Consider the following 10,400-nt stretch of genomic DNA (forward strand, 5'->3'; position numbering starts at 1 on the left):
ATATTTCAGGTATATATGTATCATCCTCCAACCCCACAACTCCCCAGTATCTTTATATTCATATGACTGGTCTTTTGGGGACTCTAACCTCCTTCAGTGTCTGTGTCTTCAGCTAACCTGCCCCGAATTGAACTTTCCACATCTTCCTGGTCTCTTCACCTTATAGTGCTCCGAATTCTTTAAACCATCTACTGGTCACCATGAAGACTCTAGGAGTCCCAATTGGACAGGAGAGTCAAGGAGTGTGTCTGTTTTTGCAATACTGCAACCATGATAGAGAGTGGGACAAGCAGTTTGTAACGGAAGCTATTCAATTCAATTTCAAAGTTCAGACTTATAAATCTTGTGTCTAAACTTAGGATCTTTAAATTGATATTCAGAAGTAATTATGAAGTATTTTGAGACACCTAATTTTCAGACTTCTCAAAACTCACGAATTTTTGTCGAGTTGCTTTCAGAGAAATGTTTCGTCATATGAATGTTTTTGCAATTTCCTTCTCTTATGGAGGTTATGGAGCTTGTGATTTTCACAATTTCACCAACCCAGTTAAGGAGTTTAGACAAAATGACCTTCCCTTTCCTTCCACAGATAACTGCTTGCCCCACTGAGTTCTTCCACCAGCTTGTTTTTTTTTGCATTGAAATACAATACCCTGAGAACCTAATTGTACATTAGCTAGTAATTTAAAAAAATTAGACATACACCACAGTAACAGGCCATTTCGGCCAATGAGCCCATGCAGCCCAATTTACACCCAATTAACCTACAACCCCTAGTACATAATGAAGGGTGGGAGGAAACCGGAACCCCCGGGGAAAATACTGTTTTTACAGACAGCGCAGGGTTCGAACCCTGGTCCAATCGATGGCGCTGTAACAGTGTTGTGCTAACCATTACACTAACCATGCTGCCCAAATTTAAAATGTAGTCTTCTAAGCAACCCTTTCCACATGGGCAAGAGTTGAGACCATCAGATACATTAAGACATGCAGAGTTACCTGATGAATTCCAGAGCCAGGAACATGATTGTATTTTCTTGTTATTTGAACAAGACACTCAGCTTGCCATTTAAGCCTAACCTCAGCTACAACCCACAATCTAAGTAATCATCCATCTTCAACATTATCCCATTGCTTCTTCTCTGAAACTAGATCCAGAGAAGAGTAGAAGAAATCTGTTCAAGTGATTGAGCCAAAAATGTTCCCTTACACATCGTTGGCTTGGTTAATGTGTTTCTTGGGACTTTGCTCAACACAACTCTCCTTTTTCTGACTTTACAACATCCTCTACAGTTCAAAAGTACAAGTGCATGGCAGTGCTTAGAGAAACAAGTCTTTCTTAAATCCAAGGCAACTGGACTCATAGGCCACTGTGAGCCTGTCCTGATCCACCCAATCATGAGAAGTATCTCTCAGAAAAACCTTTGATTTCAGAGCAGCCTCTTCAGATTTTAAACTGGGTTTGTTAAATTTTTGGGGTTATTTTCTTAATCTTTTTCCTTCTGTTTACACCTCTTCCAGACACTTCAGAGATGGTGACCACACTCTCTCAACAGGCTCATCAATGTTTGAATTACAGTGACTTTCACTTCAGACAATCCTTTTGACCCCTCCCCCAGCCATCACTGCAACCTCACTCATGCTTGTTCTCTAACTCTGCCTTTAATCAGTCTGTACTGTCCGCTCCATCCTCAACATCTATTGGAGCGCTTTCATCCCTAACGTCGAAGTACTCGAGATGGCAGAGGTCGACAGCATCGAGTCCATGCTGCTGAAGATCCAGCTGCGCTGGGTGGGTCACGTCTCCAGAATGGAGGACCATCGCCTTCCCAAGATCGTGTTATATGGCGAGCTCTCCACTGGCCACCGTGACAGAGGTGCACCAAAGAAAAGGTACAAGGACTGCCTAAAGAAATCTCTTGGTGCCTGCCACATTGACCACCGCCAGTGGGCTGATATCGCCTCAAACCGTGCATCTTGGCGCCTCACAGTTTGGCGGGCAGCAACCTCCTTTGAAGAAGACCGCAGAGCCCACCTCACTGACAAAACGCAAAGGAGGAAAAACCCAACACCCAACCCCAACCAACCAATTTTCCCCTGCAGCCGCTGCAACCGTGTCTGCCTGTCCCACATCGGACTTGTCAGCCACAAACGAGCCTGCAGCTGACGTGGACTTTTTACCCCCTCCATAAATCTTCGTCCGCGAAGCCAAGCCAAAGAAGAGACTTCCACCCATAATCACCTGTCAATAGGAAATGGGTAGACAGTGAGGCAGTGTATTCATGCAGCAAGTTTTGCAGGATTCTTCTACTCACAAAGGAATCAAGTCAAGTTTATTGTCATCTTATACTACAAAGACAACCCGATGAAACAGTGTTCTCCGGTTCTCGATGCAAAACACAAGGATACGCAACCAGACATAACACACTTACACATACAATACTTTTCTTTTTTTTACAATACACAGCACATCTTTCTTTGGCTTGGCTTCGTGGACGAAGATTTATGGAGTGGGTAAAAGTCCACGTCAGCTGCAGGCTCGTTTGTGGCTGACAAGTCCGATGCGGGACAGGCAGACACGGTTGCAAGGGAAAATTGGTTGGTTGGGGTTGGGTGTTGGGTTTTTCCTCCTTTGTCTTTTGTCAGTGAGGTGGGCTCTGCGGTCTTCTTCAAAGGAGGTTGCTGCCCGCCAAACTGTGAGGCGCCAAGATGCACGGTTTGAGGCGATATCAGCCCACTGGCGATGGTCAATGTGGCAGGCACCAAGAGATTTCTTTAGGCAGTCCTTGTACCTCTTCTTTGGTGCACCTCTGTCACGGTGGCCAGTGGAGAGCTCGCCATATAACACGATCTTGGGAAGGCGATGGTCCTCCATTCTGGAGACGTGACCCACCCAGCGCAGCTGGATCTTCAGCAGCGTGGACTCGATGCTGTCGGCCTCTGCCATCTCGAGTACTTCGATGTTAGGGATGAAGTCGCTCCAATGAATGTTGAGGATGGAGCGGAGACAATGCTGGTGGAAGCGTTCTAGGAGCCGTAGGTGATGCCGGTAGAGGACCCATGATTCGGAGCCGAACAGGAGTGTGGGTATGACAACAGCTCTGTATATGCTTATCTTTGTGAGGTTTTTCAGTTGGTTGTTTTTCCAGACTCTTTTGTGTAGTCTTCCAAAGGCGCTATTTGCCTTGGCGAGTCTGTTGTCTATCTCGTTGTCGATCCTTGCATCTGATGAAATGGTGCAGCCGAGATAGGTAAACTGGTTGACCGTTTTGAGTTTTGTGTGCCCGATGGAAATGTGGGGGGGCTGGTAGTCATGGTAGGGAGCTGGCTGATGGAGGACCTCCGTTTTCTTCAGGCTGACTTCCAGGCCAAACATTTTGGCAGTTTCCGCAAAACAGGACGTCAAGCGCTGAAGAGCTGGCTCTGAATGGGCAACTAAAGCGGCATCGTCTGCAAAGAGTAGTTCACGGACAAGTTTCTCTTGTGTCTTGGTGTGAGCTTGCAGGCGCCTCAGATTGAAGAGACTGCCATCCGTGCGGTACCGGATGTAAACAGCGTCTTCATTGCTGAGGTCTTTCATGGCTTGGTTCAGCATCATGCTGAAGAATATTGAAAAGAGGGTTGGTGCGAGAACACAGCCTTGCTTCACGCCATTGTTAATGGAGAAGGGTTCAGAGAGCTCATTGCTGTATCTGACCCGACCTTGTTGGTTTTCGTGCAGTTGGACAATACACAGCACACAATAATCACATATATACACAAAATATAATTTAAAATAAATATATAGGAATGATTTACTTGGATACAGGCTCATCAATCTCACAATTTGTGGCTAGAAGCTTTTCCCAGCTTGGCAGTCCTGTTTTGATATTCCTGTACCTCCTTCTTGATGATAGTGGGTCAAAGGTACCATGTGCTGGATGGAAAGGGTTCTCAATAATTTCTGAGCCCTATTTAAGCAACAGTCCCAGTGAATGTCACCATTAGAGGAAAAGGAGACCCCAGTGATCTTCTCGGCCATTTTGATGATCCTCTGCATTGACTTCTGGTCCGATGCTTTGCAGCTACTGTCCTACTGGCAGCCACTGTCCTAGTGGCAGCTGGACAGGACACTCTTAATTGTACTCCTGCACAATGTTGTCAAGATGGGGGCCAGTAGCCTTGCCCTCCTCAACCTCCTGAGGAAGTGTGGAAAGAAATTCATTTAAAAAATCTTACATCTTTTCTCCCCATCACCCAAAGAACAAAAATGTGATTCAATTTATGTGTTTACCCATTTCAGAAGAGAATGGATACAGGATGTTTTCGAACAAGATCACGTAGAAAGTTAGAAACATGTAAACATTGAAAATTTCCTTCAGCTGGTAACACTTTTGTTTCTGACTCGTAAGGTTCAAACTCCATTCTGGGTTCAAATACACTATCTCAGCTGACACTACATTTTAATGCAGTCCACATATGCTTGTTCTGGTAAATATTATAAAGTCAATGGAATTCTGGTGAAATGGCCAGGATTCCTTTCTTAATCCCCATGCCTCCAGAAAGCAGGTTTTCAAGTCAGTGGATTATTTTTCTGTATAACTATTTCCAGTGTTTGGGGTCTGTATAAGATAATATAGTAAAGCATGTAAACATTTCATAGCGTGCATTGATTATACTTTTAGAACTGTGGATTATTCTTTTCAAATATTGTAAAAGAACACATTTTCAAAAGTGCCTTTTAAGTATTTGAACAATGGTTGGTACAGAACTGAGAAATGGATGGTATTACTCATTACTGACTGGTACAGAGGTGCCAATGCACAGGACAGGAAAAGACTATAGAGGTTTGTGAACTCAGCCAGCGCCATCATGGGCACCAGTCTTCACTCCATCGAGGACATCTACAAGAGGCCGTGTCCAAGAAGGCAACCACTATCCTCAAGGAGCCACAGCACCCAGACCATACCCTCTTCTCTCCGCTACCATCAGGAAGGAGGCACCAGGGCCTGAAGATGAAAACCTAATGGTACTAAAACAGCTTCTTCACTTCTACCATCTCTTTAGCACTAATTTATTTTTTTAAACATGTAATTTATACCAATTTTGCACCTGTAACACACAATAACACTGCAGCAAAACAACAAATTTTGTGACATACTCATGACAATAAATTCTGATCCTGAATCTAACAATCAGTGATTCAAACATAAAATTCAGTTGGAATCACCTGGTGTAACAGGATCAGGCTACTTGTCTCAGGTCCATGTCAATGTTTATCCTACCTTCTCTTCTCATTAGCATATCCTTCCATCTTCCATTTCTTTCTCACTGAGATTTTCCTTGAATCATCCATGCTGTCCACTTCAGTAGGTTACTGTGAGAGGGAGTTTTACATTCCACACACTCCCTGATTAGTTCAGGGGCTCCTGAATTCCTTATCACATTTACAAGTAATTGCCTTATTAACATAATCTCTTATCTTAAGTATGTATATGTGTGTTTGTATGTATGTGTGTGTGTGTGTGTGTGTGTGTGTGTCTTTCCTTGACTTACTCTCCTTTAGTTAGTTTTTCTATGATAAAAGATTCAACCTCAAAAGAACAATTTGTATTTCTTCTTGGCATTCTCCAACCAGACGGCATCAATATCGATTTCTCCAATTTCTGCTAGACCCCTCCCCCCCATTCTCTCACATTCCCTCATCCTTCTGATTTTCCCTAGCTCTCCACCCCACTTCCCTTCCTTTCTCCTATCAGAGAATGTTTTTCTCAGCCCTCTGCTCCTGTCCATCACCACTCAGCTCCTTTCTCTTTTTCCCCCCTCCCACCTATATCAACCTTTTCACCTCTCACCACCAACCCCCCGCCCCCACCTCCCCAACCCACCTCACCACCTCATTCAATTGCCTGCCTAACAATCAGTGATTCAAGCAAACATAAAATTCAGCTGGGATCACCTGGTGTAAGCAGGATCAGGCTACCCGAAGAAAGGTGGATGGCCGGATCGTAGCTTTCCCTGGATACTGCATGGCCTGTTGGGCTCCTCCAGCACTGTGGGTGTACTGTGCCATGATGCCAGCACCAACCTTTGGGGAACATCACTTCCCATTTTGTTTTGCCAGTCTGACACACTACATTTATTTCTTACTCTCTGCCTTCCCTTTTGCAATCAGTTTGCTAATGAATAATGCTACTTCAACATGGTGCAAGAAGAACAATCTGAGTCTCAAGGTGGACAAGACAAAGGAGATGATCATGGACTTCAGTTGGACCAGGAACGACCACCCTCCACTACAAATCAACAACTCTGTAGTAGGGAGTGGAGAGAACCAAGTTCCTTGGAGTTTACTTAAACCAGTGACCGATCCTGGACACCCAACATCTCCTCACTTGTCAGGAAGGGGCAACAGTGACTGCACTTCCTGAGAAGAATTTTCCTATCCTCAGGACAGCCGAGCAATTGTCGACGCTGGAGCCTTGGTCAGAGAGAAGTTGGGGGGATTTGGCAGGTGAGGTAGCATCGATGCGGAGAAATGGACAGCCAACATTTTGGATTGAGAGGTAAACGGTTAGTGTAGCAGTTAGCACAACGCAATTACAAGGCCAATGGGTTTGAATCCAGCACTGTTGGTAAGGAGTTAGTATGCTCTTCCATGTCTTTGTGAGTTTTCCTTGGGTGGTCCGGTTTCCTACCACTCTCCAAAATGTACAGGGGTTGTCGGGTGTTAATTGGACAGCACAGGGTTAAATTTCTGGCTTCGAAATGTGCTGAAAATAAAGTTAAATTTAGAAAGAATTAACCTGTAGTCTGCAGATGCTGGAACATTGGATCAACACACAAAGTACTGGAGAAACTCTGGGGGCCAGGCAGCATGTGAGGAAATCAAAAGTCCGCTGATGATTCGGGCAGAAAACTCTTAGTCCTCAAGATCAAAAAGAGGGCAGACACCCAAATAGAAGGGTGGGGGTGGAGGTGGAGGAGCACAGGCTGGTAGGAGGGGGGAGGGGGGAAGCAAAAAAAGGTGCTGAGAGGTGATTGTGGAAAGGGGAAAAGGGCTAAGAAAGATGCGCTCTGATGGGAGGGAGGAAGGGAAGGGGGTGGGGAAATGCTGGAAGGAAGGTAGAAGAGACAGGCGGGTAAGGAGGGCTGGAGAGGGTAAAAAAAAAGAGATAAAGTAGGGGGAATATGAAAAAGAGAAAGGGGAAAGGAAGCTACCAGAAATCAGAAAAGTTGCTATTGATGCCATCTGATTGGTTTTTCAAGACCCACGTGGAAGGGGAAATGGCTAACATAAAAAGGAGGGGGCAGAGAGCTGGGGCCAAAAGCTTCTAGGATAGTGGACAAATGGAAGTGGGAGAGATGGAGAGGGGAGACACATGGCGAGAGACAATTCTGTCTGGCACGCAGGGAAAAAGAATCTCACGGTTGCATTTGATGTCATGTATGTAATCTGACAATAAATCTGATTTTAAACTTTTAACCTTGAACCATTGAGTTGAGTGAGGGTGGGGGTGGGGGTGAGGGTGGGGGTGGGGGTGGGGGTGGGGGGGGAAGGAGAGAAAAGCAAGTACTGGAATAATCTGAGAAAATAGAAACTGGTAAAGGTCAGATGGAAACTGTGGATCAAAAGAACTGGATCAGGGAGGGGAGGGGGTTGTCCCCTGAAATTGAAGGAATGAATGAGACTTGGTTAACGACTTAAGCGCAATGTACAAAGGCAATGAAATCCTTATTTGCTGGAGATTCCCAGATACATAAAATTTAAATAAAATTAAGATGCCACAAGGAGAAAAAAGGATGATAAATATAAAAGGAAGGGAAAGAAAATAATAAATATTCACAGTTGGCCAGTTGTTCAAAAAATGTGTTGTCAATAGTTCAGCCAGATCTTTGGTGGTCATATGGTCAGGCTCAAGAAGAAGAAATGTCCTTGAACCTAGAGGTACTGGACTTCAAGCTTCTGAACCTTCTGCCAGCTTGGAAAACGTACTGTTCCTCTGGTGTTACCATCTTACTGGAGTTAGGTCACCCAGTGGAATGGATGAGGAATGGAAACAGAGGTGTTCAAAATCATGACAGGAAGCGTCCTGTGCCAAGGTGGTATGTGAGTGGGAAAAAATGTGGAGAACCACAGGATTAGCCAAATGCAGCCTTTTGACTACAGTAGGGGAATCGGTAACCAGAGGATATGGGTTTAAGGTAAGGGGACAAGAGATTTAATGGGAACGTGAGGGGTAACTTTTTTTACACACAGGGTGGTGGGTGTATGGAGTGGCTGCTGGAGGAGGTGGATGAGACAGACTATTGCATTGTTTAAGAAAATATTGGAAAGATACAAGGATAGGATGGGTTTAGAGGGATGTGGAACTAGTGTGGGTAGGACATTTTGGTTGGCATGGGCAAGTTGGGCTGAAGGGCCTGTATGACTCTATGACCCTAATATGATATGCCACTCAGGTTCCAGGTTGGATAGTGTAGGCTGAAGATGGTGACGAATTTTTTGAGGTTGCCAAATTTGAGGAGGAAAATGCCCCACTGTGGATAGCTTTAAAGGCTTTTGTGAGATCAAAGGGTTAGAAAGTAGAACTGTCTGCGGCAGATAGACCACTGGGTCTCTCACTGGAGACAGGACATGAACACAGCTGGTGTCTGTAACGACCCTGCTCCGCAAATTGATCTTTATTTAGCTTGTGCATCCAGTTGATTAATATCACTTAGAATAGAAATGGAAGCAGGTTGACATTTGCTTGTCGAATGAGCTTTGCAAATCGCATAAATATTAAATACCCCCTCAGGACATTGAAAATTGTCTGTGTGGTTTAAACCAAGGGAAAGTTGTTTTTCTCTACTTCCCTTTTTTTGGAATGAGTTATATGGATGAACATATAATATTTGCATGGAAGACAGAACATTTCCCACTATTCTGACATTTAAAATTGTGCCAGAACACAGCTAGTATATCATTAGTACAGGCACTGGCCATATGGAACAACATACAACATTACACAAGTAAAGCAAACACCTTGCCAGATACACTTGAGGAGGTTTTGGATAACAGCCAATATAACCCCTGACCTCATAATGATTTCCACCTAATCATCCCACTGACAATCTGAATCAAATTTGTGAGTCCAAGTTCCACCCAACTTAGACTGACATCCCTGTAGTACTGAGGGAGGTGCTGCACCATTGAGACGCTGTATTATAGATGAGATTACGCTTGTTTTGTGGGAAATCTCACTATATGTAGCATATTTCAGGATGGTAATAAATATGGAAGTCGTAAATAAATCATGCCAAATCACAGCCAGAACCACCCAGCTCAGACTCACACACACTCCCTGAACCTACCTTTGATTATGACCCTTGGAGACCCCACTCCTGTCCTGCCCTAAATCCTGGAGCTCAGATGGTCAGAAGATAGATCTCGGGAGGATGTTCCCATAGGCAGGTGAGACTAGATTTAGGGATGTAGCTTCAAGATTAAGACAGGGATGAGGAGGAACTGCTTCTCCCAAATATTAGTGTATCTGTGAAATTCTCTACCCAGTGAAACAGTTAATGCAGCCTTATTAATTGTATTTAAGACAAATAGATAGATATTGGAAGAATAAAGGAACTTAGGGGTAGATGGTGCTGAGTCCACGGCCAGATCAACCATAACCTTATTGGATGGTGGAGCAGATTCAAATGGCCAGATGGCCGACTCCCACTCATATTTCTTATGTTGTTCTGAATGTGTCTACCATGTGGATGGGTCCCCTCACAATCTACCCACCTCTGCCTCCGTTAGACGAGAAGGTCAGAGTCTTTACATCATTACACATCGCCTAACCAGACCCCTGTGTCAGACTTGAACCTTCAAACTTCCCAACCCCTGCTCTGTGACAATCCCATTCCTATCTACTGCTAAGACAGCTCTCATCTTACCTGAGAAAAAAATTGTTGATGCTGAAAGCTTTCACCTTTCTCGTTCTGATGAAAGGTCACTGATGTTAATCATTGAATCTGTTTCTCCCTTTCCATGGATGCTGCCAGACCTGCTGGGTATTGGCTTGTCCTGATGGTCCATGAATGCTGGTTCAGCTCCTGGTGAGTTTTTATCTGAGGGTTGGCTAGATCAGTTGTGGGTGTGGGTGGGAGAGTGAGAGAGAGAGAGAAAGGAAGGGAAAGAAAATGACAAGGAGAGCAAGTGAGAGATAGAGAGTATGCATGTGTGTGTGTGAGAGAGAGAGAGGGAGGGAGACAAGAAGGAGACAGAGAGAAAGAGATAAGATAGAGAGGGAGTAAGAGAGAAAATGACAAGGAGAGTGGGAGAGAGAGAGAGAGAGAGGAAAGAGAGAAACTGACAAAGAGAGAGGAGAGGGAGACAGTGAGAGAGAGAGAGAAGTAACAAAGAGAGTGAGAGTGAAAAAGGA

The 10,400-nt window shown here is 44.5% G+C and overlaps 1 long non-coding RNA gene across 1 annotated transcript in view; it reads right to left on the minus strand.

Annotated features, from left to right (window-relative positions):
• LOC138747386 (uncharacterized) overlaps positions 1 to 10,090 on the minus strand; it is a 79,926-nt gene extending 69,836 nt beyond the window's left edge. The window contains exon 1 of the long non-coding RNA XR_011347466.1: positions 9,913 to 10,090. This is a non-coding gene — a long non-coding RNA (uncharacterized lncRNA). The remainder of the gene's footprint in view (positions 1 to 9,912) is intronic.
• Positions 10,091 to 10,400: the final 310 nt, after the last annotated feature.

Source organism: Narcine bancroftii, chromosome 12 (genome assembly GCF_036971445.1).
Source record: "Narcine bancroftii isolate sNarBan1 chromosome 12, sNarBan1.hap1, whole genome shotgun sequence".
In the NCBI taxonomy this organism is placed as follows: domain Eukaryota; kingdom Metazoa; phylum Chordata; class Chondrichthyes; order Torpediniformes; family Narcinidae; genus Narcine; species Narcine bancroftii.